This window comes from Acinonyx jubatus, chromosome X, assembly GCF_027475565.1.
Source record: "Acinonyx jubatus isolate Ajub_Pintada_27869175 chromosome X, VMU_Ajub_asm_v1.0, whole genome shotgun sequence".
Taxonomy (NCBI): domain Eukaryota; kingdom Metazoa; phylum Chordata; class Mammalia; order Carnivora; family Felidae; genus Acinonyx; species Acinonyx jubatus.
The window spans coordinates 88,908,585-88,932,595 of record NC_069389.1 but is presented as its reverse complement, the minus strand read 5'-3'; the positions used below and the strand labels follow the sequence as shown (position 1 = coordinate 88,932,595).

General features: G+C 39.3%; 1 protein-coding gene across 1 annotated transcript in view; it reads left to right on the top strand.

Annotated features, from left to right (window-relative positions):
- Positions 1 to 24,011, top strand: part of TRPC5 (transient receptor potential cation channel subfamily C member 5) — a 265,379-nt gene that overhangs the window by 91,790 nt on the left and 149,578 nt on the right. The window contains exon 2 of the mRNA XM_015083806.3: positions 22,247 to 22,386. The gene's annotated coding sequence lies outside the window, so the exon portion shown is untranslated. The remainder of the gene's footprint in view (positions 1 to 22,246; positions 22,387 to 24,011) is intronic.

Below are 24,011 nucleotides of genomic sequence, written 5' to 3'. Positions count from 1 at the left end.
TGACTCTAGCAGGACTTGCCCTTGGCAAATGTTAGAGGAACAAATTTGTGTTCAGCATCTTTCCAACTCTCTGTAGTGTCTTCTTGTCCCCACCCTTGTATCCCAAGCACCCAGGGTATTCATGCTGGTCACCAGCTCTTCGAAATGCTCCATAGCAAAAGTTCTTGTGCTCCACGCAGACTTCAGCCCGGTTCACATGCCCTTTGGTCTCTGTACTCTGCTATGACACTCTGTTGATAATACAACATCTAGATGGGCTAGATAATACAACATCTAGCATGGGCTCTGGGGTCAAACAGTCCTTATGGACGCCTGGATCTACCACTTACAAGCTAACACTGGGAAAGTCACTAAAGTCCAATGCTACATTTTCTCATCTGTAACATAGGGATATCATTAATACTTTGCACTGTTATCATAAGAACAAAATAAAATAATGTGTGTAGAGCACATACCACATACATGGCATATATTAAGTACTCAATAGGCAGTTGCTATTACAAATGCAGTAAAATGCTACCATTTATGTCTGGTGAGAGTTCATCCAGTTATCCCCTCCACCACCCCTCTGATCCTCAGGCAGCCTTTGCATGCTAGCAACAACCTAATCAGAGAGGGTCTTTGGGGAAACCCTCCAGTTTTTGCACTACAGGCAGAGTAATCTTTCTTTTAAAGGACTTTCTCCTCTTTAATTCCAGGAGGATATCTGAATCAGATCTTCATCCCCTACCTTCAGTATTTCCACAGTGATCCTGCTGGCATTCCTTTGCTTTTTATAAGACATTGACTTTGTTTTTTAGAGTGGTTTTAGGTTCACAGCAAAATTGAGTGGAAGGCACAGAGATTTCCCATTTATCCCCACTCATGCACAGCCTCCCCCATTATCAACATCCCTCACCAAAGCGGTACATTTGTTATCATTGACAAACCTGCACGGACGCATCATAGCAACCCAAAGTCCATAGTTTACATTAGGGTTCACTCTCAGTATTGTACGTTGTATAGGTTTGGACAAATATATAATGACACCTATCCACTATTACATTATCATACAGAGTAGTTTCACTGCCCCCCCCCCCCAAATCCCCTGTGCTCCATCAGTTCATTCCTCCCTCCCTGCTAACGTCTGGCAACCACTGATCTACTTATTGTCTCCATAGCTTTGCCTTTCCCAGAGTGTCATATAGTTGGAATTAAACAGTATGTAGCCTTTTCAGACTGGCTTCTTTCACTTAGTAATATACATTGACAAAATGATCTTTCCAGAATACAAATCAGGTCACGGTCTTCTTCTGCTTAAACTGTTCCTATTGTTTCCCCCTTGCTTGTAGGACAAGGCTTTACATCCAGTAGTTCTTTACCGGGGGCTGTTTAGAAATTTAGGGACTTCTTGGTTGTCATAAATGCCAGGGGGATAATTTGACAGTTAGTGGGCAGAGACCAGAGAGGCTAAACTTCCTGGAACTTCGCAAATACGAACTAGCACTCCTCGCCCCCATGTACAATTGTGTTCCAAAGCTAGTGGTACACCCATCGAAAAACATCCCCACTGAATTCTCCAGCTTCGTCTCCCACAGCTCCCCTGCTGGGTGGACTTGCCGCCCTGACCTTGTTTCTAGTCCTCCATAGCACCTTGGACCTCCATTATTCCTAATTGGAATACATTTTTTTTTTGATCAGTCACTTAACTCCTGCTAACCCTTCAAATCTCAGTTTAAGCACTATTTCCTTGTGGAAGCTTCATTAATTCCCTGCTATAGTGTACACTTCCTTAGAACTGTTTCTTTATTTCAGAATATTCATCTCAGTTTATAATTATATACTCATTTGTGTAATTATGTGGCTAATGTCTATCTCACCCATGAGATCAGAAGCTCCAAGAAAGCAGACATCATATCTGTTTTTGCTCACCGTTGTATACCCAACACCTAGCCCAATGCTTGGCTGGTAGAAGGCACTCACTCTCTCTGAAATGAATGCCCACATAATTACGCCAGTCTACTCAAGCCCTAAGAGAGAGGGGTGGCTACCTACATGCTGTGCTTTCAAGGGTCTTAGACCAGCTCGCTCGCACTGAACTCTTTGAGTGGGAGGAGGAACTGGAAAGAGTAGAAAGAGTCTTCTCTTTAGTTATTCTGCTTGCATTCAAGCTTATTAGAATGGAGTCACGATGGTTATGTTTCCAATTTCTTCCTGATTCCAAAATGCTACACATAGACATTCTGATTGATTGCCTACTCCTAAACCTAATTATATTAAAACAAATGAAGGAGTGTTTAAAGCATGTTTGTTTATTCGCTCGTTTGATACTTTCAAGATGTGCAGGGTATCCCTCTCCAATTTTTGGAAAGTTTGGAAAACACTCCGCCAAGGGTCTAACAGCCTTGGAACACAGTACTATAAGTGGTGGAAACATTTAACACCTCAATTTTCCCGTGAGCTCTGCATTGAAAATCAAGACAAGAGATTGCTTCAGCTCTACGTGGTTTGGAGTTGGAGGTGGTTTGTCTTTTCAGTGTGATAGTCTAGGTAATCAGAAAGAAAAAGGGCAAGAGATATGTACAAGTGTGTGATGGGAGAGGGGCTGCTGAGAAGAGCAAAAACATACTCATAGGCACTGGAGCCAAGGAATGGTGGTGCTGGTCAGAGGAGAATGTGGTGTCATAGAGCACAGAAGGTCTCACCTTGACAGTCTTACTGGATGCAGGGGAGGCTTCGTCTGCATTATGATGTCCTTACTGGGTTGTCTGCTACTTGAGGACCTCTCCTGGACCTCTAAGAAGTAGTATGCAGCTGAGGTCAGGGTTAGAAAAGTCAGCTCCCACGTGCTGTCCCCATGCTTACCCCTAAGCCTGAGTTTTGGATGACGGCTTTGTCCCTCCTTCCTAGTTCTTAGGTTACAATTTGGGCTAGAACCAAAGAAGCTGGAGGCTCTGTCCTGAATCATTCACTTGGACACCTTAGGGCTGCTTCCTGACTGTCAGCCAGTGTGTGGAAAACATAAAAAGTGGCTCAGAGAGTTCTGGTGGACATGTGCTTTGTAAAAGCAGAGAGCTTCCCCCCACCCACCCCCGCCCCAAGCTCATTGTGACTCATCTGATTATATGGATTTAACACAGATGGGAAAACCAGAGACTTCCTAATTTTTAAATCCCCTCCACTTCAGAGCATAAATTCACAGCCCCAAGCAAAGATCTGTGAATTAAACATCTTATACGGGGCTGCAAGTTCATAAACTTAAATACTCCAAAGCTTCGATAACATTGTCTAGAGCTTTTACATTTTTTTTAAATTTTCCTATACTTGCCTACTATAAAGGTTTTTTTTTAAGTTACAATGTTATCAATTTTTTAAAATAGGAAGAAGTGCCATTGATTGATATTTTCCAAGGTTTTTCTCCCAAAAGAAAAAAAAATCAGAATAGAGAAGATATTTTTATTTTAAAAAGATTATTCTTGCTCCATGTTAAAAACTTAATAATACAGAAGTACATAAAAATAAAAGTCTACTTTTCCCTTCCCTTGTTCCCCCAGAAAAAAATAATAATAATAACACATTTCCCAGAAGACACTGTGAGTAGTTTGAGTCTTTGGAAAGATGTTATTTTATGGAAATAAAAGAACAGACTTTTCAGGATGATTTTTAAATGCAGCCAGACGGAGACTGGTAACACTTTGACCAGACCCATAGAATGGAGGAGTGATATTACAATGTAATATCCAAATTTCCATCCCCAATGGCTTTTGTAAATATTTTCCCCCATGAGCCCAATGTTTTCCTATATGTTGCTTACCAAACTGATTTTGTGAAGGAAAAACTCATTTTCCTCACTCCAACGATCAAAGCTAAATGGAGCTGGCCCTCGAAGGAGGTTATCGTAGACTATAAGCTGCTCCTTAGAGTAAGAAGATGATAACAAGGGACATTATTTTTTAAAGACCATCTATTCATTCATTCATCAAATACTTACTGAGGAATCAAAATATTCCAGGTACTATTCTAGGCACTCGGGATACAACAGGGAACAATGAGGATACAGCAGCAAACAAAATCACCAAAGTCCCCTCCCTGGTGGAGATGACATTTTGGAGAGATGAGACAGACCATAAGTAACAAACAAATAAAGGATATGTCAGGTGGTGAAAAATGCTATGGAGAAAACTAAAGTGGAGGGAAGTGTTGAGGGAACAGTAGAGGTGGGGATGGTGTTTTACACAGGATGATTGGAACAGTCTCTCTAATGGCCATATTTAGGTAGAGATCTGAAGAAAGCGAGAAAGTAAATTAAAAGTGCTCCTGGGAGGGGTGCTTGTGTGGCTCAGTCGGTTAGGCATCCAAATTCGGCTCAGGTCATGATCTCATGGTTCGTGGGTTCGAGCCCTGCGTCGGGCTCTGTGCTGACAGCTCAGAGCCTGGAGCCTGCTTCAGATTCTGTGTCTCCCTCTCTCTTTGCCCTTCCCCGGTTCATACTCTGTTTCTTGCTGTCTCTCAAAAATAAATAAAGGAGCACTGAGTGTTGTATGGAAGCCAATTTGACAATAAATCATATTAAATGAATATAAATAAACATTAATTTTTTTAAATGAGTGCTCCTGGGAGAAGGTACAGGAAGTGCAAGGATCCTGAGGCAGGAGTGTGTGCATGGTATATTAAAGAAATACTGTTCTATTCCAGTGTGACTGACATACAACAAGCAAAGGGGAAAGTAATACAAGATGAGATCAAAGAGGTAACTAAAAGCAGATCAGATAAAAATTTCGCCCTTTCCTGTGAATGAGCAGGGGGTCACGGGAGGATTTGAGCAGAGGAGCAGTATGATATAAGGCTTAAAAAGGATCAATCATTTGTATGGAAGTGTTAAATCACTATATTATACACGTGATACACATATTACACTGTATGTGAACTAACGGGAACTTAAATAAAAACCTTTTTTAAAAAAGGATCAAGAAAAAAAAGGATCAATCACTTTGAGTGTGGTTTGAAGAAATGATTCTGGGCAAGGAGAGGGAGGCAGGTTTGGAGCTGAGGAGGGATAGGGGCGGGGAGGGCAGTGGTAGTAAAGGAATGAAAGACCAAGGTTAGTTAGGATGAAGTTGTAATCATTTCGCTGAAAGGAGATAGAGGCTATTGGCCACATGGTAGCAGAGAAAATAGGCAAAAGTGGTCAATTCTAGATATATTTTGAAAGTAGAACTGATGGATTGAATATGATGTGTGAAAGAGAGGAACTAAGAATTCATTCATTTCTTCAACAAATATTTACTGAGCATCTTCTATATGTACCAGGTACTGTTCTGGCCGCTTGAGACACGGCAAACAAAAATCCCTACCCTCATGGAGCTTGTTTTTTTAATGGATAATAATAGCTAACATTTATTAAGCACCTCCTATGTTCTAAACTCTTTGCTTTCTTAACTCATTTAAACCTTACCACAACCCAGTTAGGGTATGTCTGTATATATGCATGGAATCTTCTCCACGAGGTAGACGATTGGCCTCACAGAGAGAGTGATTAAGGTTTTTGCAGTCTCACAGCTGGTAAGGAGCAAAGCTTTGTTTTGAAATCAGGAAGTTCTGCTCAAGAGTCTGAGGTCAAACTACTACATCCTACTGCCTCTTTACCAGGCTTGTACACCCACACCAAGAGTCAAAGCTGGACCATCTGGGTGCAAACCAGGACCCAGACTGCTAGATGACTCCAAGTTTTGGGGGCCCAAAAAATGCAAGAGTGCACTTGCCATTTACTTAATTATGAACAGAAATTAGTAGCCTATGGAGTGAATTTTGTGCCCCCCCAAATTCATATATTGGAACTCTAACCCCCAATGTGATGGTATTTGAAGATGGGGCCTTTGGGAGGTAATTAGGGTTGGATGAGCTTGTGAGAGTGGAGGCTTCATGATGGGAATAGTGCCCTTATAAGAATAGACATCAGAGCACACTCTTTTTCCCTCCCTCTCACCTCTCACTCACTCCTCCTCCCCTTCTCCCTTTCCCTCCCCGCCTCTCTCTATCTCACTCGTACTCTCACTCTTCCACTCTGTGTGTGTGTGTGTGTGTGTGTGTGTGTGTGTGTGTGTGTGTCTTTCTGTGTCTTTCTGTGTCTCTGTGTCTCTCTCCCCCCCCCCCACCATGTGAAGACACAGTAAGAAGGAGGATGTGGGCAAACCAGGAATGGAATCAGCAAGCAACTAGACTTCTAGTCTCCCTTAATATGAGAGATAAATCCCTGTTGTCTGTGGTATTTTTTATGGCAGTCTAAGCTGACGAATAATATACCTAGGCACAGAAAGATTTGGGGCCGTGTGTCCTCTTCCCAAAATGTCCCATATTGTTTGACACAAAATGTTGTGTCATAGGACCATGTAAGTGTTAGCTCTAATTATCCGCTGGAATGGCTAAGTGGAATTCAGAAGGGCAGCCGTCATCAGGCCTGCCAAGAACCTTACCTACTGCCAGGCAGATAGGAGGTTTTGGTCAGTGAAACTGCCCTGGGATTCCTCTGTGGAAATCTCCCATCAAAATAGTAGAAGGAAAGATGTGGGAACAAAAAAGTGGAAAAGAACCCTCAAGTTTGGAGATACAATTCTAGAAATTGCTCTCGTTTTTGTTGAATGCTTGCTGTGCTGTAGGCTCAGTGCTGGTGCTCAAACATGCCTCATCTAATCTTCACGAAAACCTTAGAAGGAAGATATGAGTATCTCTATGTACGAAACTAAGGTTCAGAAAGTCTCTGGGACTTACCCAGGCTCTCCCAGCTAATAAATGGTGGAGGGGGGACTCAAACCGTCATCTGTTTAACTATCAACCACCACTGTTCCCCAGTGAGCCCTGCCAGATCGTCCACTCACTATTGCTTGTATTGCTTCCCCTACTTAAATCAGGACTTCTCTGTATATTTCCATACATGCTTTGGTACAGTCTCCCTCATACGTGTGTCCCATCTCTCCCATTCATTCAATCAGCTCACTGGGGTCAGGGGCTCTGATTTGCATATCTTTTTACTTTCCAGCAGTTTCCGTCATGGGGATCTAGCCACAGGTGAGTATCTAATAAAGGTAGCTGATTGACTGCAATCAATAAACTGCTTTAGGAATCTGCTGGGGATTCTGCATGCATTCAGCCAAGACAAGGTTAATATCACATTTACAGGTACAATAATAGCTTCCATTTCTTTAAGGCTTAATTAGTGCTCTATACTGTGCTACGAACTTTCCATACCTTCTCTCATTTAACCCTGAACGTGTGAACTAGTTGCTCTCATTACAATCTCTATTTTTCAGATGGGAAACTGAGACTCAGAGAGGTTAAAAAAAAAAAAAAAAAAAAAACCTCCCAAATTCACTAAGCTAGTAAATGACAGCGCCAACTCCAAAACACATTTTCTTAACCACTGGGGCTAAGGTGAAAATTATGAGCTTCAAGAATTTGTCTCAGGGAAGGAGTGTAAAACTTGAAAATGGATATCTTTAAATTATTTTTAAAAGCCTTATTGAGGTATAATTGAAATACAATAAGGTCCGCATATTTAAAGTGCACAACTTGATTAGTTTTGACATATGTGTACACATATGAAACCATCCCCACAATCAAGATAACGAACATACCCATCAACCCAAAAGTTTTCATGCTTTTTTGTAAACCCTCATTCCACCCCTCATTTCCCCCTCACGCTGTCTCCAAGCACAAATTATTTTTTGAATATGCAAGGCAGGAACTTGGCAGAGATTCTGCTTGCCAATGATCATATCAGCTTTGTCCCTAATAACTGGGCTCATTTGATTAGTGTCATAGTTTACTTAGAATTGTCAATGCTGAACTTCAGCTTTAGGCTGACATCCAAACTAACTACAGGAAGAAGAATGATGATAAATTCTCTCTGAGTTAGAAAGCTAATGTAAGAAGTTAGCTGAGCGGATTGATTTCTTCTTTTTAGAAACAAAAGATGCATATTATTTATCAGATACACCGAAACCCTAGGGATCATTTTGGGCTTCTGTATATTAGGAAAAATGAGTTTGGCTTTTGAAAAATCCCGAGTTTACCCAGTAGACAGTTTCTCAGGCTATGACAAAGGTAGCAGAGCCAGTCAGCAGCAAAATTCATTTTTTAATAAAACCTACTCAACCTATTTATTTGATGAATGGACCTAGAGGTGATAGATTGCTGCCTAGTTATTAGAAAATAATGCATAGGAGCCCTAAAGGCCTTTTCTTTATCAAATTGATATATCTATCAACATCACTCATTTGCTCAGGTGTATTCTCCACCCTCACATTAACCTACCATTTTCACTCTAAATGGGGAAAAATAAAAACCTGGGAATGAGAAAAAGGATCAAATGAACATTGGGGCCCTAAGAGACCACTGCCCTTGGCCACTGTCATCCTTCCATCCAATGCCCAGGCTTTATGAAATGGGATGACAGGGAAAGAAGACATCGTTTAAATGGTGAGAGAATTCAAAGCAGTATATTATACGGATTCATCTATATGGTACGGCTGATATGCCATAGGAGTACAGAGAAGAGAGGTCACTGTGCAATGAGGTGGTCAGGGAAGGCTTTGTGAATGGGAGCTGGACATAGGTCCAGAGGAGAAGGGGGAAGTATTCCAAATGCATCTAACCACTGTGATGACTACTGCATTAGAGGCAGGAATAAGTATAGCAAATGCAGTGAGTATAGAGGGAAAGAAAGAATCCTCAAGTGTTCAGGGCTGAAGGTATCTAACAGGCCTGTATTACTGTCCTAGAAGGGATAGAAACACAAGAAAGGAAAGCGGAAAGAGACAGACAACTGGTGGGGGTGAGAGAGTTGCCAATTAGTTCTTCCGTCTTTTTACCACAATAAGTAGCAATCAGATGTCTGGGTTTTTTAATTTCAGACAAGCCCTTGTCTACTCATCAAAGATAAAGCAATTTCTGCTTTGAGCAGCTTCTATTAGCAGCAGCAGTTAACGTAAAAGAAAAAGCAAGCAAGGGAAGGAAATTCTGTAGGGAAAACATTTTCCCTTGACATTCCGGACAAAGGATAGAAGTATTCCATGGTGGCAACTGTCCAAGACAATTCTACCTCTCTTTAGTAAGCCTTGTGGTAGCCAAGTCCTTCTGACCCTCAACTCCTACGCTGAAGTCAGGACATAGTTCATGCAAGAGCCCAGAAAGGAATGAATCATATAAGAGAGCTGAGTCCATCTTCAGTTGTTTTCATAGACACTCAGTGCTGGAACAGGTCTTAAAGGTAGTCTGCTCTGATCTCCCAGGGGAGAATTTAGCCAAAGTGAGCTAAGTGAGACTGTTGCAACCTTCCACTACTGAAGTCTTCCTTTCCTTTTAGAGCTCTAGAATATTACAGCTCAAAGGGACCTGAGGGACTACCTAATCTAACACTTTCCATTTTTTTAAATGGAATATTTAGAAATTTATTTTAAACATATTTTAGAAATTTTATTTTAGAATATTTTAGAAATTTATTTTAAAATAGAGAAAGTTAGAAAAAGTTTTTAGTTTAGGACAGAACATTGAAGATAAAGCTGATGGCCTCCTCCCAATCTAGGACACCTCCTTGTGCCCTTCCATTCCCCTCAGGTGCAAGAACTATTATTAGTTTCCTGCTTTTCTTTTCAGACCATATTTGATACTTCTACATACATATAAAAGTGTAGTATTGTTTTTGTGTTTTGTTTAAAAGTTATCATACAATATGTATCTGGTTTACTTCGCTCAGCATTGCTTTGAGATCTAGACCATTCCTTTTAACTGCAGTTCAATATTCCATTGTATGAAAGCACCACATTTTCTTTATCCTCTTCTGCCTTGATGGAACTTTACAAATCTTCTTTGTGGAGAGAGAATTGAGTCTCAGAGAAGTTACAGGATTGGCCCAAGGTACGTTTTAGCATAGCTGGAACTAGAATCCACATCTTAGATAAGAGGTAGATGAGTCTCTCAAAAGTTGGCTGTCTAGGCTCATTTATAGAAGTCTTCGTTGGTCTAATATGGGGTTGGAGTATTGAATTGAAGAGTATGAAAAGTCTGAGCATTCATACTTCCCAGAGCTGGTAAGCTCAAGACCCCCTAACCCATAGCCTTGCATGCTAAAGAGCTTCAGAGCTCTACTTTTGCTCATAGTGGTCTGAAACACCTTCCTTTCAGACTTTACAGCTTTAGATCTTGAAGGGTTTTCCATCCATAAAAGTTCCCTGAACCCATCCTGAGAGTTAAATTAAGGTAATGTTGGCCAACAACAGACAGTTGGTAATTTGGTTTTTCAGTTCACGTATTAGAACAAGGTCATTAAGGAAAATGGATTCAGGACAAGCATCCAGGTAGGTGGTCAGGATGAAGCAAAGAAAAGGAGAAAGGGCAAAACATGGACATTTATTGATTGTCTGCTATGTGCCAAGCAATGTGCTAGGTACTTTACATATATATTATCACAATAATATTATTAGTGCTACTTTCCATATTAGGAACCAAGACCTCAGAAAGATTAATAACCTTCCCAAAGCCCATTTGTATATTCATTCATTCATCCACTCAACAAAATTTTGCCAAGCTACTATTGCTATGCCACAGATGCTATGCTAGGTGATAGAATATGGAGTAAGAGAGGGGGAAACAGGTAAAAAATGACAGAATATCAACTACCACCACCATGAAACTGCAGTGCTATGTAAAATGCTTCAATCAACAAAACTAGGGACAACAAACCAGTTTTTGTCACCAACTAACTGACAGGGTTAGGGTTAGGGTACAGGTTAGGGTTAGGTTTAGGGGTTAGGGTTAGGGTACGGGTTAGGGTACGGGTTAGGGTTAGGGTTTATTTACACAAAGATTATCAAGTTCTTATTCTCTGGCTAGAAGCAAAATGGCAAAGGAGTTTCCACTGTGTCTGGGTGTGGTCTGGTTTTGTTTTTCTAAGATCCACAGCAGAGAATATCTGTCTTAGAGGTATAAATTCCGCCATATAAAAAAGTTACATAGTATACCCCCATTGTTTCCAATCCCAGCATTTCTGCTATTGCTGCCAAAGGCTTGACTTTTATTTTTTATAAGCTCCACAATACATTGCTTAAAATTATTGCTAAAATAGTCTGTTATAATCAAGAAGACTTAAGTAAGAAAAAGTAGCTTGTATATTTACCCATGAAGCTTCCAATTTTGGTGCTTACCATTCCTTTGTATAGATCTATATTTCTATGTTACATTATTTTCTTTTTGTCTGAATATGCCTTTTATATGTCTCATGGTGTGGGTCTGCTGGTAGTGAATTATTTCCAGGTTTTTGGTCGGAAAAAACTGTTTATTTCATTTTTCTCGTCTTAAGATTTTTTCTGGGTGTAGGATTTGGCTTTTTTTTTTTCTTCACCATTTTGAATTCCTTTTCCCTCTTTCCTCTAGCTTGTGATGTTTTGGAGGAGACATCACTGTTATTCTTTTCTTTGTTCCTCCGAACTTAAAGTGTTTGTATCCACTGAGAACTTTTAAGATTTTTCTTTTATCAATAATTTTGAGCAATTTGATTAAGATGATTCTTGGAATAGTTCCCTTCATGTTTCTTGTACTTGACATTCTTGGATCTATAGGTATATATATTTCATCAAATTTGAAAAATACTTTACACTGAGATACTACCTCACGACAGTCAGAGTGGCTAAAATGAACAAGTCAGGAGACTATAGATACTGGCAAGGATATGGAGAAATGGGAACCCTCTTGCATTGTTGGTGGGAATGCAAACTGGTGCAGCCACTCTGGAAAACAGTGTGGAGGTTCCTCACAAAATTAAAAATAGATCTACCCTATGACCCAGCAATAGCATGCTAGGAATTTACCCAAGGAATCCCAGAGTGCTGATGTATAGGGACCCTTGTACCACAATGTTTATAGCAGCACTGTCAGCAATAGCCAAATTATGGAAAGAGCCTAAATGTCCATCAAATGATGAATGAATAAAGAAGATGTGGTCTATATATACAATGGAGTACTACTTGGCAATGAGAAAGAATGAAATTTGGGCATTTGCAGCAACATGGATGGAACTGGCGGGTATGATGCTAAATGAAATAAGTCAGTCAGAGAAAGACAGATACTATGTTTTCACTCATATGTGGATTTTGAGAAACTTAACAGAAGACCATGGGGGAGGGAAAGGGGGAAAAAGTTACAGAGAGGGAGGGTGGCAAACCATAAGAGACTCTTAAATACTGAGGACAAACTGAGGGTTGATGGGGGCTGGAGGAGAGAGGAAAGTGGATGATGGGCATGGAGGACGGCACTTGTGAGGATGAGAACTGGCTGTTGTATGGGAACCAATTTGACAATAAGTTATATTTTAATAACGTAGAGGCTAGAAGAAGAATGAAATCTTACCATTTGCAACGATGTGGATGGAGCTAGAGAGTATTATGCTAAATGAGATAAGTCAATCAGGAAAGACAAATACCATTGGATTTCACTCATATGTGGATTTAAGAAAGAAAATTGGTGAACTTAAGGGAAGGGGAAAAAAGAGAGGGAAGCAAACCATAAGAGACTCAATGGTAGGGAACAAACTGAGGGTTGTTGGAGGGGAGGTGGGTGGGGGGATGGGCTAAATGGGTGATGGATATTAAGGAGGGCACTTATCGTATTGAGCACTGGGTGTCATATGTGAGTGATGAATCACTAAATTCTACTCCTAAAATGAATATTACACTGTATGTTAACTAGCTAGAATTTAAATAAAAATTTGGGGGAAAAAAAGTGGTTTGTCCTAATGGAGTATTCCTCATTGTAGTCTGGAAATCTACTGGTTTCCCGGTTATAGTCACATTTCAAATGTCAAAATACCCAGATTTTTTACTCTGGCATCAAATTATAAGTAGTATGATATTAAATTTTAAAAATATGTTCTCTAAAATTTTTTTGAAAAATATTTTGGTTATTATTTTTCAAATACTTTCTTTGCCAACTCCTTTCTCTTCTCTTGTGGAACTCCAATTACACATATGATGAAGTTGTCCTGTTTTGTTTTGTTTTATTTTATGTCTCTGTGCCTCACTTTACGTGGTTTTATTGCCATGTATTAAAGTTAGCTAATGCTTTCTTCCTCATCATCTAATCTCTTTTTCTTTACCATCAATCCCATGCAGTGTTCTACTTACCTCGGATATTGTACTTCTCAAATCTAGAAGTTCAAATATTGTACTTTTCAAATCTACAAGTTCAATTTGTTTTTATATCTTCAATGTCTCTGTTTAATTTATATCTTAAAACAGCTTTATTGTTTGATAATTCATATATGGTGTGCATATAAATAACCCACTTAACGTATACAATTCAAAAAAAGCATCATCATTGTTTTTTAGTATATTCACGCATATGTGCAACCATCACTATAGTAAATTTTAGAACATTTTCTTCACCTTAAAAAGCATTCACAAACCCTTTTGCCAAGTTCCCCATCTCTCAGCAACCACTAATTTACTTTCTGGCTCTATAGATTTGCCTATTCTCCACATTTCATAAAAATGGAATCATATATTATGAGGCCTTTTTTGACTGAGTTCTTTCAATTAGCATGATGTTTTCAAGGTTCATCAATGTTGCTGCATGTATCAGACTTCATTCATTTTATGGCCGAATATTTTATAGTATGGATATAACCATATTTTGTTTATCCACCCATCAGTTGATGGACATGTAGGTGGTTTCCACCTTTTATCTATGACGAATAATGTTGCTATAAACATTTATGCATAAGTTTTGTGAGAACATATGTTTTCATTTCTCTTGGATATATACCTAGAAGTGGAATTGCTGGATCATATGGTAACTCTATTTTTAACCATTTGACAAACTGTCAAAGTGTTCCACAGTGGCTGCTCCATTTTGTATTCCCAGCAGCAGTGCATGAAGGTTCTGATTTTTCCACATCCTCATCAACACTTGTTATTATCTGACTTTTTTTATTATAGTCATCATAGTGAATGCGAAGTGATATCTCATTGTTTGGATTTACATTTTCCTGACAACTAATAATGAGCATCTATTCATGTGCTTATTGGCCATTTGTATATTTTCTTCGTAGAAATACCTATTTCAGTCCTTCACATATCTTTAATTGGGTTATTTGTCTCTTTATTATTGAGTTACAAGAGTTCTACATCTGCTAGATATAAACCCCTTATCAGATATGATTTGCAAAAATTTTCTCCCATTCTGTAGGTTATCTTTTCCTTTTCCTAGTAGCATCTTTTGAAGCATAGAAAAATTTTCAACTTTGACAAGGTCTAATTTATCTATTTCTCCCGCTGTTGCCTGCACAACAATCTTTTGCCAAATCCAAGACTTGTGAGACTGTATGAATCATCTACAGCACACTACTGCCTCTGTCTCTGGAGATTAGAATCACTGTAGAAGCATCACTATAATCTGTATGCAAGGAGCAGAATTCTTCTACCTAGGGACATGTGTGTGTCCTCCCTGCTCACTAAGGGTGTTAGGCCACCCGAACAAATACATAATGTAAGCATTTGACCACCTTTTTCTCCCCAGAACAAAAATAGCTATTTTCAAAATTACACCATTAAAAATTCATTACTATGGATCTTGAAGTCTTTTTCATTTCTAAGAATTTTAAATGGCAAGGTATTTCCTGTAAGCAGTAATACTTTAAATCTTTTAATCACCTAACACCTATGTGGATATTAGACAGCTAAGTGAGAAAAAGGCCCCGTGTCATTGCCCCGTAGGCTCTGTGCTTGTGTAGGCAGTAGAAATAGATGTTGAAAGGAAATGAAAAGGAAAAATAGAAATATGCCCAGGAAATTGCCTTTTCTATAGTCTTTCAGAAGGTCAGCTCTATTGTACTCACATATGGGACTGAGTTTTTAAATTTTAAGAGAATAGCTGGTGTCCTTCTTCTATCTTGACCTTGCTATCCACTAACAGGGAAAGCTGCTGGCTGTTCTGTTCTGTCTTACCCATCCCCTCAAGAACATTCTTACACTGGGGAAATGGACAGAAGACAGGAATAGATACTTTTCCAAAGAAGATATCCAGATAGCCAATAGTCACGTGACAAGATGCTCAACATCGCTCATCATCAGAGAAATACAAATCAAAACAACATTGAAATACCACCTCACAGCGGTCATAGTGGCAAAAATTAACAACTCAGGAAACAACAGATGTTGGCAAGCACGTGGAGAAATGGGAACCCTCTTGTACTGTTGGTGGGAATGCAAACTGGTGCAGCCACTCTGGAAAACAGTGTGGAAGTTCCTCAAAAACTTAAAATAGAACTACCCTATGACCCAGCAATAGCACTACTAGGAATTTACCCAAAGGATACAAGAGTGCTGACTCATAGGAGCACATGTGCCCCAATGTTTATAGCAGTGCTATCAACAATAGCCAAATTATGGAAAGAGCCTAAATGTCTATCAACAGATGAATGGATAAAAAAGATGTAAAGATGTGGTGTGTGTGTGTGTGTATATATATATATATATATATATATATATATATATAATACTGTATACACACATACACACACACACACACACACAATGGAATACTACTCAGCAATGAGAAAGAATGAAATCTTGCCATTTACAACAACATGAATGGAACTGGAGGGTATTATGCCAAGTGAAATAAGTCAGAGAAAGACAGATATCGTATGTTTTCACTCATATGTGGGATTTGAGAAACTTAACAGAAAACCATGGGGGAAGGGAAGTGTAAAAACCACAAGAGACTCTTAAATACAGAGAACAAACTGAGGGTTGATGGGGGCACAGGGGAGAGGGGGAAAATGGGTGATGGGCATTGAGGAGGGCACTTGTTGGGATGAGCTCTGGGTGTTGTACGTAAGTGATGAATCATGGGAATCTACTCCCGAAACCAAGAGCACACTGTATACACTGTATGTTAGCTAACTTGACAATAAATTATATTAAAAATATATAAATAAATATTAAAAAAAGAAAAAGGGCAAAAAATATAAAGAAACATTTCCCAGAAGAGGATCTATGGATAGCAAATGAGCACATGAAAAAATGTTCTACATCACTAGCCATCAGGGAAATGCAATATGAGATATGACTACAATGGTAGATACAACCCATCAAAACAACTAAAATAAAAAATAGTGACAATACCAAATGCTGGCAAGGATTCTGAGAAACTGAGTTTCCCCTATATGGCTTTTGGGGATGTAAAATGGAAAATAGGAAGTTTCTTTAAAACAAAAACAAAAACAAAAATGAAACATGCACATATAACACAGCAATCTTACCCCGGAAATTTATCCCAGACAAATGAAAGCATAAAACCCATCTATGATTGTTCATACCAACTTTACTTGCAATAGCCAAAAACCAGAATATCCAAAATGTCCTTCAACGGGTGAATGGTTAAAACAAACAGGGACACAGCCGTACCATGGGATAGAAAGAGGAACCAAGTACATGCACTGAATTTAAACCGTGAACCTCAAAAGGTCACTTCTTGTACGATTCTATTTGAATAGCATTCTTAAAATGATAAAATTATGCCATGGAGAACAAATTAGTGGGTGTAGATGTTAGGGATGGTTAGGGGAAGGTGGAGAGGTGCGGAAGGAGGATGAGCATAATGGGGCAAAACACAGAAGACCTTTGTGGTGTGAGAATAGTTCTCTGTCTTGATTGCAGTGGTGGTTACACCCATCTGCACATCTGATAAAATGGCTTGGAATGAAAGACACGGAATTTACGAATGTCAGTTTCCTGGTTTTGATACTGTACTCTGGTTATGTAAGAAGTAGCCATTGGAGGTAATTGAGTAAAGGGTGCAGAGGACCCCTCTGTACTATCTGTGCAAATTCTTTGGAATCTGTAATTATTTCAAAATAAAAATTTTTGTGAAAATAAAAAAAAAAAGAACATTCTTACACTGGGGAAAAAAAAGAAAGAAGAAAAAAAACCAAGACGATCCATATACTTCAAAGGTTTAAAACACCCTTACGAAATAAAATAAAATACATTTACAACAATAGCCAGGCCAAAATAGAAAACATCTAGGAATTTTCAGCAGTTCATGTAAGTAGAGAAAAGGAATACAGTAATGAGCAACCAGAGAAAAATGAGGAAAGAGAAGTTGCTATGTAAAACAACGTTTGTGATGAAATTGTTATTTTTGACTTAAGTTCAAAATAATACTTTTGCTCAGGATTAAAACCCAAAATTACAGGGCGCCTGGGTGGCTCAGTCGGTTAAGTTGCCGACTTCAGCTCAGGTCGTGATCTCGTGGTTTGTGGATTCAAGCCCCACATTGGGCTCTGTGCTGACAGCTCAGAGCCTGGAGCCTGCTTCGGATTCTGTGTCTCCCTCTCTCTCTGTCCCTCCCCCATCCTCTCTCTCTCTCTCTCTCTCAAAAATAAAAGGTTTTAATCAAAAAAAATTTTTTTAAAAAACTAAAATTACAGGGGCGTCTGGGTGGCTCAGTCAGTTGAGTGTCTGACTTCAGCTCAGGTCATGATCTCATGGTTCATGGGTTGGAGCCTGGAGCCTGCTTGGGATTGTGTCTCCTTCTGTCTCTGCCCCTCCCCCACTCGTGCATTGTCTCACTCTGTCTCTCAAAAATAAATAAATGTAAAAAAACATCAAAATTACAAATGGGTGATGTATAATAATATATAATAAATACATAGAATGTATATAACATCTTTAACACCTTTGAATAAAAAGCGTATTAAGAGCCAGATCAAGATGCTTGGGTAGCCCAGTGAGTTAGGCGTCTGATTCTTGGTGTCGGCTCAGGTCAGGATCTCATGGTCCATGGGATAAAGCCCTGTGTCAGGCTCTGCACTGACAGTGTGGAGCCTGCTTGGGACTCTCTCCCCGTGTCTCTGCCCCTCCCCCACTCCCATGCGCGTGCACGCTCTCTCTCTCAAAAATAAATAAATAAACATTAAAAATTTTGCAATTTGTATACAAAGCTGTAGGCCAATCCACCAAGCAGTCAGTGCAAATTACTGGTCCCCCTAAACTGAGTTTCAAGCATTTAAGTAGAACGCTACTGACTCCCTCCCCTAGTAAAAAAAAAGGAAAAAGAAAAGAAAAGAAAAAAAGTTACTACCCCACACCAAGTCATTTAATAAAGCCACTCAGTTCCTTCTCACTCCAAATCCAGGGCAACCTCTCAATGCCTACTACGAGTGGATTCTATTAATTTAAATGTATCACCTCAGAAAGAAATAATTATAATCGACCTGTCCCATGTATGCAACTGTTGGACTGTCAAATCCAAAAAGTCCAAAAGACTTTTTAATTTTTTCCAAGGTAAGAAGAAACCTAAATTGGATGTCTTAGTCTGTGCCCGCTGCCATAACATCTACAGACTCAGTGGCTTTAAACAACAGAAATGTATGTCTCAAAGATTCGGAGGCTGGGAAGTCCAAGATCAAGGTTCTGGCTGATTTGGTTTCTTCTTGGTTGTAGGCAGTATGTCTTGACATGGTGCAGAGAATGACTGAGCTCCTTGATGTCTCTTCTTATATGGGCACTAATCCTATCAGGGCCCCACCCTCCTGACCTCATTTAACCTGAATTACTTTCCTACTCTAAATACAATCCTAACTGGAAGTTAGGGCTTCAGTGTGTGAATTTGGGGGAATATAATTTAGTCCATATCAGTGAGGAAGGTTGCTGACACTTAAAAGGATTATAAGCATAGTTCAACTTGGTAAAGTGTCCAAGGGCAGAAGTCTCTCCGGAGCTCAGCTGAAACGTGGTGACTCTGTCTTCCAATACAATGTGCAGTGCAGCCCTGGGATCACTTTAATCACTGTATTTCACAGAGTATTCCTCAATTTTCCATTTTACACTGAATGGACCAGGTGGAAAAAGCCCAGAACATGGAATTAGAAGACTTGGGTTATAATTCTGACTCTGCCACTTACTAGTCCCTGGATGGTATAGAAAACTCTTCAGTTCTGTGATGCTGAAAATATTCATCTATAGTTGACTCTTGAACAACGTGGGCTTCAACTGCACGGGTCCATTTATATGTGGCTTTTTTTTCCAATATTGTACCGTACTGTAAATATATTTTCTCTTCCTTAGGATTTTCATAGCATTTTCTTTTTCCTTTTTTATTAAAAAGTGAGTTATTATAATAAAGATTAATTTTTGATTTACAAAATATGTCATGTGATAGCGAATCAAATCCTAGAAAGATAACCTGATAAGGAGAACTGTCCACGTTTGTAAACAATCTCAATCATATTAAAACAATTTTAGAACAAAACAATTTTTTTAATTTACTCTTACTTTTTAATTTTTATTTTGTTTCAAATTTTTATTTAAATTCAAGTTAGTTAACATATAGTGTAATATTGGTGTCAGGAGTAGAATTTAGTGATTCATCACTTACATACAACACCCAGGGCTCATCCCAGCAAGTGCCCTCCTTTTCTTTTTAATAATAATTTTTTAATGTTTATTTATTTGTGTGAGAGAGAGTGACAGAGAGAGACAGAGTGCGGGGCGGGGGGTGCAGAGAGAGAGAGGGAGACACAGAATCCGAAGCAGGTTCCAGTTTCCGAGCTGTCAGCATAGAGCTCGATGCGGGGCTCGAACTCAAGAACTGTGAGATCATGACCTGAGCGGAAGTTGGACGCTTAACCGACTGAGCCACTCAGGCGCCCCACCAACAAGTGCCCTCCTTAATACCCATCACCCATTTAGCCCATCCCCCCACCTCCTCTCCATCAACCTTCAGTTTGTTCTCTATAGTTAAGAGTCTCTTCTGGTTTACTTCCCTCTCTTCTCTTTTCTCTTCCCCTATGTTCATCTGTTTTGTTTCTTTGAGTGAAATCACATGGTAGTTGTCTTTCTCTAACTTATTTCACTTAGCATAATTACATTCTAGCTGCGTCCACGTCATTGCAAATGGCAAGATTTCATTCTTTTTGATGGCTGAGTAATATTCCATTTACACACACACACACACACACACACACACACACACACACACCAACTCTCTTTATCCATTCGTTAGTCGGGGGACATTTGGGCTCTTTCCATAATTTGGCTATTGTTGAAAATGCTGCCGTAAACATCAGGGTGCATGTGCCCCTTGAATCAGTATTTTGTATCCTTTGGGTAAATACCTAGTAGTGCAATTGCTGAATCATAGGGCAGTTCTACTTTTCACTTTTTGAGAAACCTCCATACTGTTTTCCAGTGTGGCCTGATAGTGTTTTCCTAAGCTGACTTTATTGTGAGAACACAGTATATAATACATATAACATACAAAATATGTGTTAATTGACTGTTTATGTTATTGGTAAGGTTTCTGGTCAACAGTAGGCTAATAGTAGTTAAGTTCTGGGAGAGCCAAAAATTATACATGGATTTTTGAATGCACAGGGGGTCAGCACCCCTAACCCTTGCATTCTTCCAGGGTTAACTATATTTTAAGAAGTAAATGATAGCAACTCAGTGAGGTAGGCAAGGATAAGTAAAATAATTTAATGAGATGATGTATCTAAAAAAAACTTTGTAATCAAATAAATATTAGGGACCACTAAACCATAGAGAGAGCCTAAAAGCCTCCTGACTCAAGACATATTTCATCTGGGAGAGACAATGGCCAAGAGGAACATTTTTAATAAGCTACTAGTATCCTAAGATGCTAGTACTTGAGGAAATTTGAGGATAAACAAAAGTCCCACATTGTACAGTAAGTTAACATAACCTACAGAACTGCTTACTGTAAGTAGTAGTACAGGATGACTAATTATATTAAATAACACTTAAGATGTTCTGTTCAATGGTATTCATCAAATTACAGTTCCACACATCACTGGTGTTCTTCAGGTTGAATCAAGGGATTCTGCCACCAAAATCAATCCGTGGCAGGCATTTCTTAATTTGCAAACACAATTTTGGTTCATGGGGAAAATTTTCTCCATTTCAGGTTTTCACTCCCAGATTCCTCTTAAATCATTTAGTGACTGTAGCAGACAGCAAAACAAATGAACCTGTGGCCAAAGAACACCTAGGACAAGCACATCAGGTGTCACCAATGGCTGGCTTTTCTTCATTTGTGGTCACATACTTGTGTCTGTATTTTAAACTGCTAGTAAAAATACCCTGTAGTCATACGATGGTCTGAAACATACTGTCTCAATCCCGCTTGTAAGAATCAGTTGCCCACAAAAGAAAGTAGTGGGGATGCAAGACAAGGCAATTGCAACTTAAGGCAGTCTTGGAGGCAGGAAAATATGAACAAGAAGCCAAAGTTTGAAGCCAAGAAGAACACAGTTCACATCAGCATTTAATCCAGAGAGCAAGGTGTGGATAGGATAGGTAGCAGGGAGAATAGACCACATGAGAGAACAGGGTTGGATTGAGTTGAGAGATGAAAAATTGGCTGAACAGAGCTTTTGTATGTGTTAGTATGCCCCTCTATTTACATGGTGCCCAGTGCATATTGAGGTAATAGATGCAAAAGCTTAAAGAAGTCGGAATATACTTATAGCAATATTTTATAGGATCCACAGAGAGCATTCTGACTTCCAGGTGATCTGCTATCCAGATTTCAGAAGCACCAATGTTAACTGGTGAATAACAGATTCATAGGGGATCATTAGCAGGCAATAGAGATACTCTGGGAATAGTCTTAACTCTTAGACGGGGCACGATGAAGTAAGAGCCTCTTTTCTAACAACCTACTCCTTGGAATCTCTATTAGAGGAAAGATCTTGGGCTGGTCTCCTCCCTTATGATAAAATTACTAGGATTCTTTAAGATGGCTCTGTGCAGTATGACTGCTATTTCTGGGAATCAGCACTCCAGAGGCTGTAGATAGGCCTCAGAAAATCAGAGCAATCCCCTCTTTGTGTCCTGTTCTATTCTACCTTAGGAGAACAGGCATATAATGTTGGACTGATTCCAATGTGAAAGGGAATGGTGATCCAGTCTGAATGATATAGTTTATTTTATGCATAAAAACGATCCAAACCAGTAACTGAGTCTCAAACTTCATTTCTCTCAACCTGAATCATCCTGTTTTGCTTGTCTTTAGACAGTAAACACATTGGCTAACCAATAAATGTGGCCCTCACTTGGTGCTCTATCTAACCCCATGGTCTCTGAGCATCATGAATGTTACTAATACTGTGCAAACTTTGTTTTAATAAATAGCCGGTTTTAGGGCTGGCGTTGATCTTACAATCATCATTTCTATCTTTCTCATTTCACAGAAAAGGAAACAGACATAGAGAAGAGGTAAATGTGACTAGTTCAAGTTCATACTTCAATTAGCAGAAGAGCTGACACTAGAATCCAAGTCTCCTAATTCCCAGGACACTATTCTTCAAACTGCACCATTTTACACATACAGGTATGTACCATTGTTTCCAGGTAAGTCCCCAGACAAATTTTTAACTTTTGTTCTGGAAGTGTACAATTGTAACATTGCAAGTCCTAATCTTGTGTGTTATTGAGTAAGGAAGGGAGGTGAACTAACCAACTTTGCAGGAAATATATCCTTGTTACAAAAGTACCAATAGTACCAACAAAGGTGACCTGGTTTTGAGGATCCCAATTTGCAAAATGAGAAAGTTACAAAACAGTCATATTGAAGGAGATTGCATTATAAGGGAATACTCAGCAGAACTTCTTGAGTTCATTTAAGCATTTACAATTATTACTTGGCAGAATCCTCTGGGACAGAGAAAGAAAGTTAAAATGTTAAGAGCCACTGCCAGATGAAGACCAAGAAGAAGGCAAAATAAGCATCTTTGAAGTAAAACTGAAGTGATGAAGAAATAGAATCTGTTGGACAGAAACTCAGTTTCCCCTGAAAGTATCAGGGCCCCAATAGCCAGCCTAGTGAAGAGTCTTTCTCAATTACATGGATAGCACCATTACCTGTGTTTTAGTCACTCAGGCTTAAAGTTGAATATCATCTTGAGGTTCTTTCTCTACCTCATCCCCTATAATGTATAGATTACTAAGCCTTGTCTTTCTCTTTCTTTGAAATAACTCTAACATTCTTCCCTTCTCCCATCTGGTGGCATTCCAGATGGGACTCCAATATCTGATGGGAAAAGTCCTATTCTCTTCTACTCTAATTCACCACTGGCATAGCCATAGAAGTCATCTTATAATATACAGCTTTCTTGATCACATCCTGTTTAAGAACCTAGAGTGATTCCCCAGTGCCTCCAAGATCAAGATGTAGCTAGTTTCTCAACCAAATGTTCTATATCCTCCAATAAATGGGCCCAGCTTAGCTACATCTACATACTTCCCTCTCTTCCCAAATACTGCCATACCCAGGGCATTGCCAAGTCCCACCTTTAGCTTCCATCTCCACCCCACATATAACAGAGGTGCTTTCACAACTCTCCCCTCTGCCTATCTAAATCCCACCCAGTTTTTCAGATCCAGCTCGGGTTTACCCCTCTACATTCCTTTCCTAACCACCTCCCTAAAACTCCAGCTAATCTTGATCTTTACTATTTTAATTAGTGCCAGCTATGCTCAAGGCACTGATCTTCTTCCTCCTTTAGAAATGAGAAAAACTAACAGGTAAAATTTGGGGCCCATTTTTATAAAGTCCTGTTCTGAAGCAGAGGATTGGAACAATGTGCATGTTAGCCCTTAGTGTCTGTTACTATAGAGAGTTCCAGGGCATCAGTTGAAGGATTCCCCAATCTTTCTCCCTCCCAAGATGAAGGTAAGATCTGTTGGAACATCCAAAATGTACTTCATTCATGACACATTACCCATTTGTTGCAGAATCACAGAATCTTAGAATACATAAGAGAAAGGGGGCTTTGGATCATTAACTATACATTATACATGAGAAAACTGGGGTCCATTTCTGTTCTGTCCATTTCTGGGAATTTTGATGTTTTCTTTTACTTTAAAAAGCTACTACTGGGAAATAGCACCATTTTAAAAGAAATTCAGCAGTACATATCTTTAAAAATGCTCCTGGTTTTTGACCCAGTAATTTGA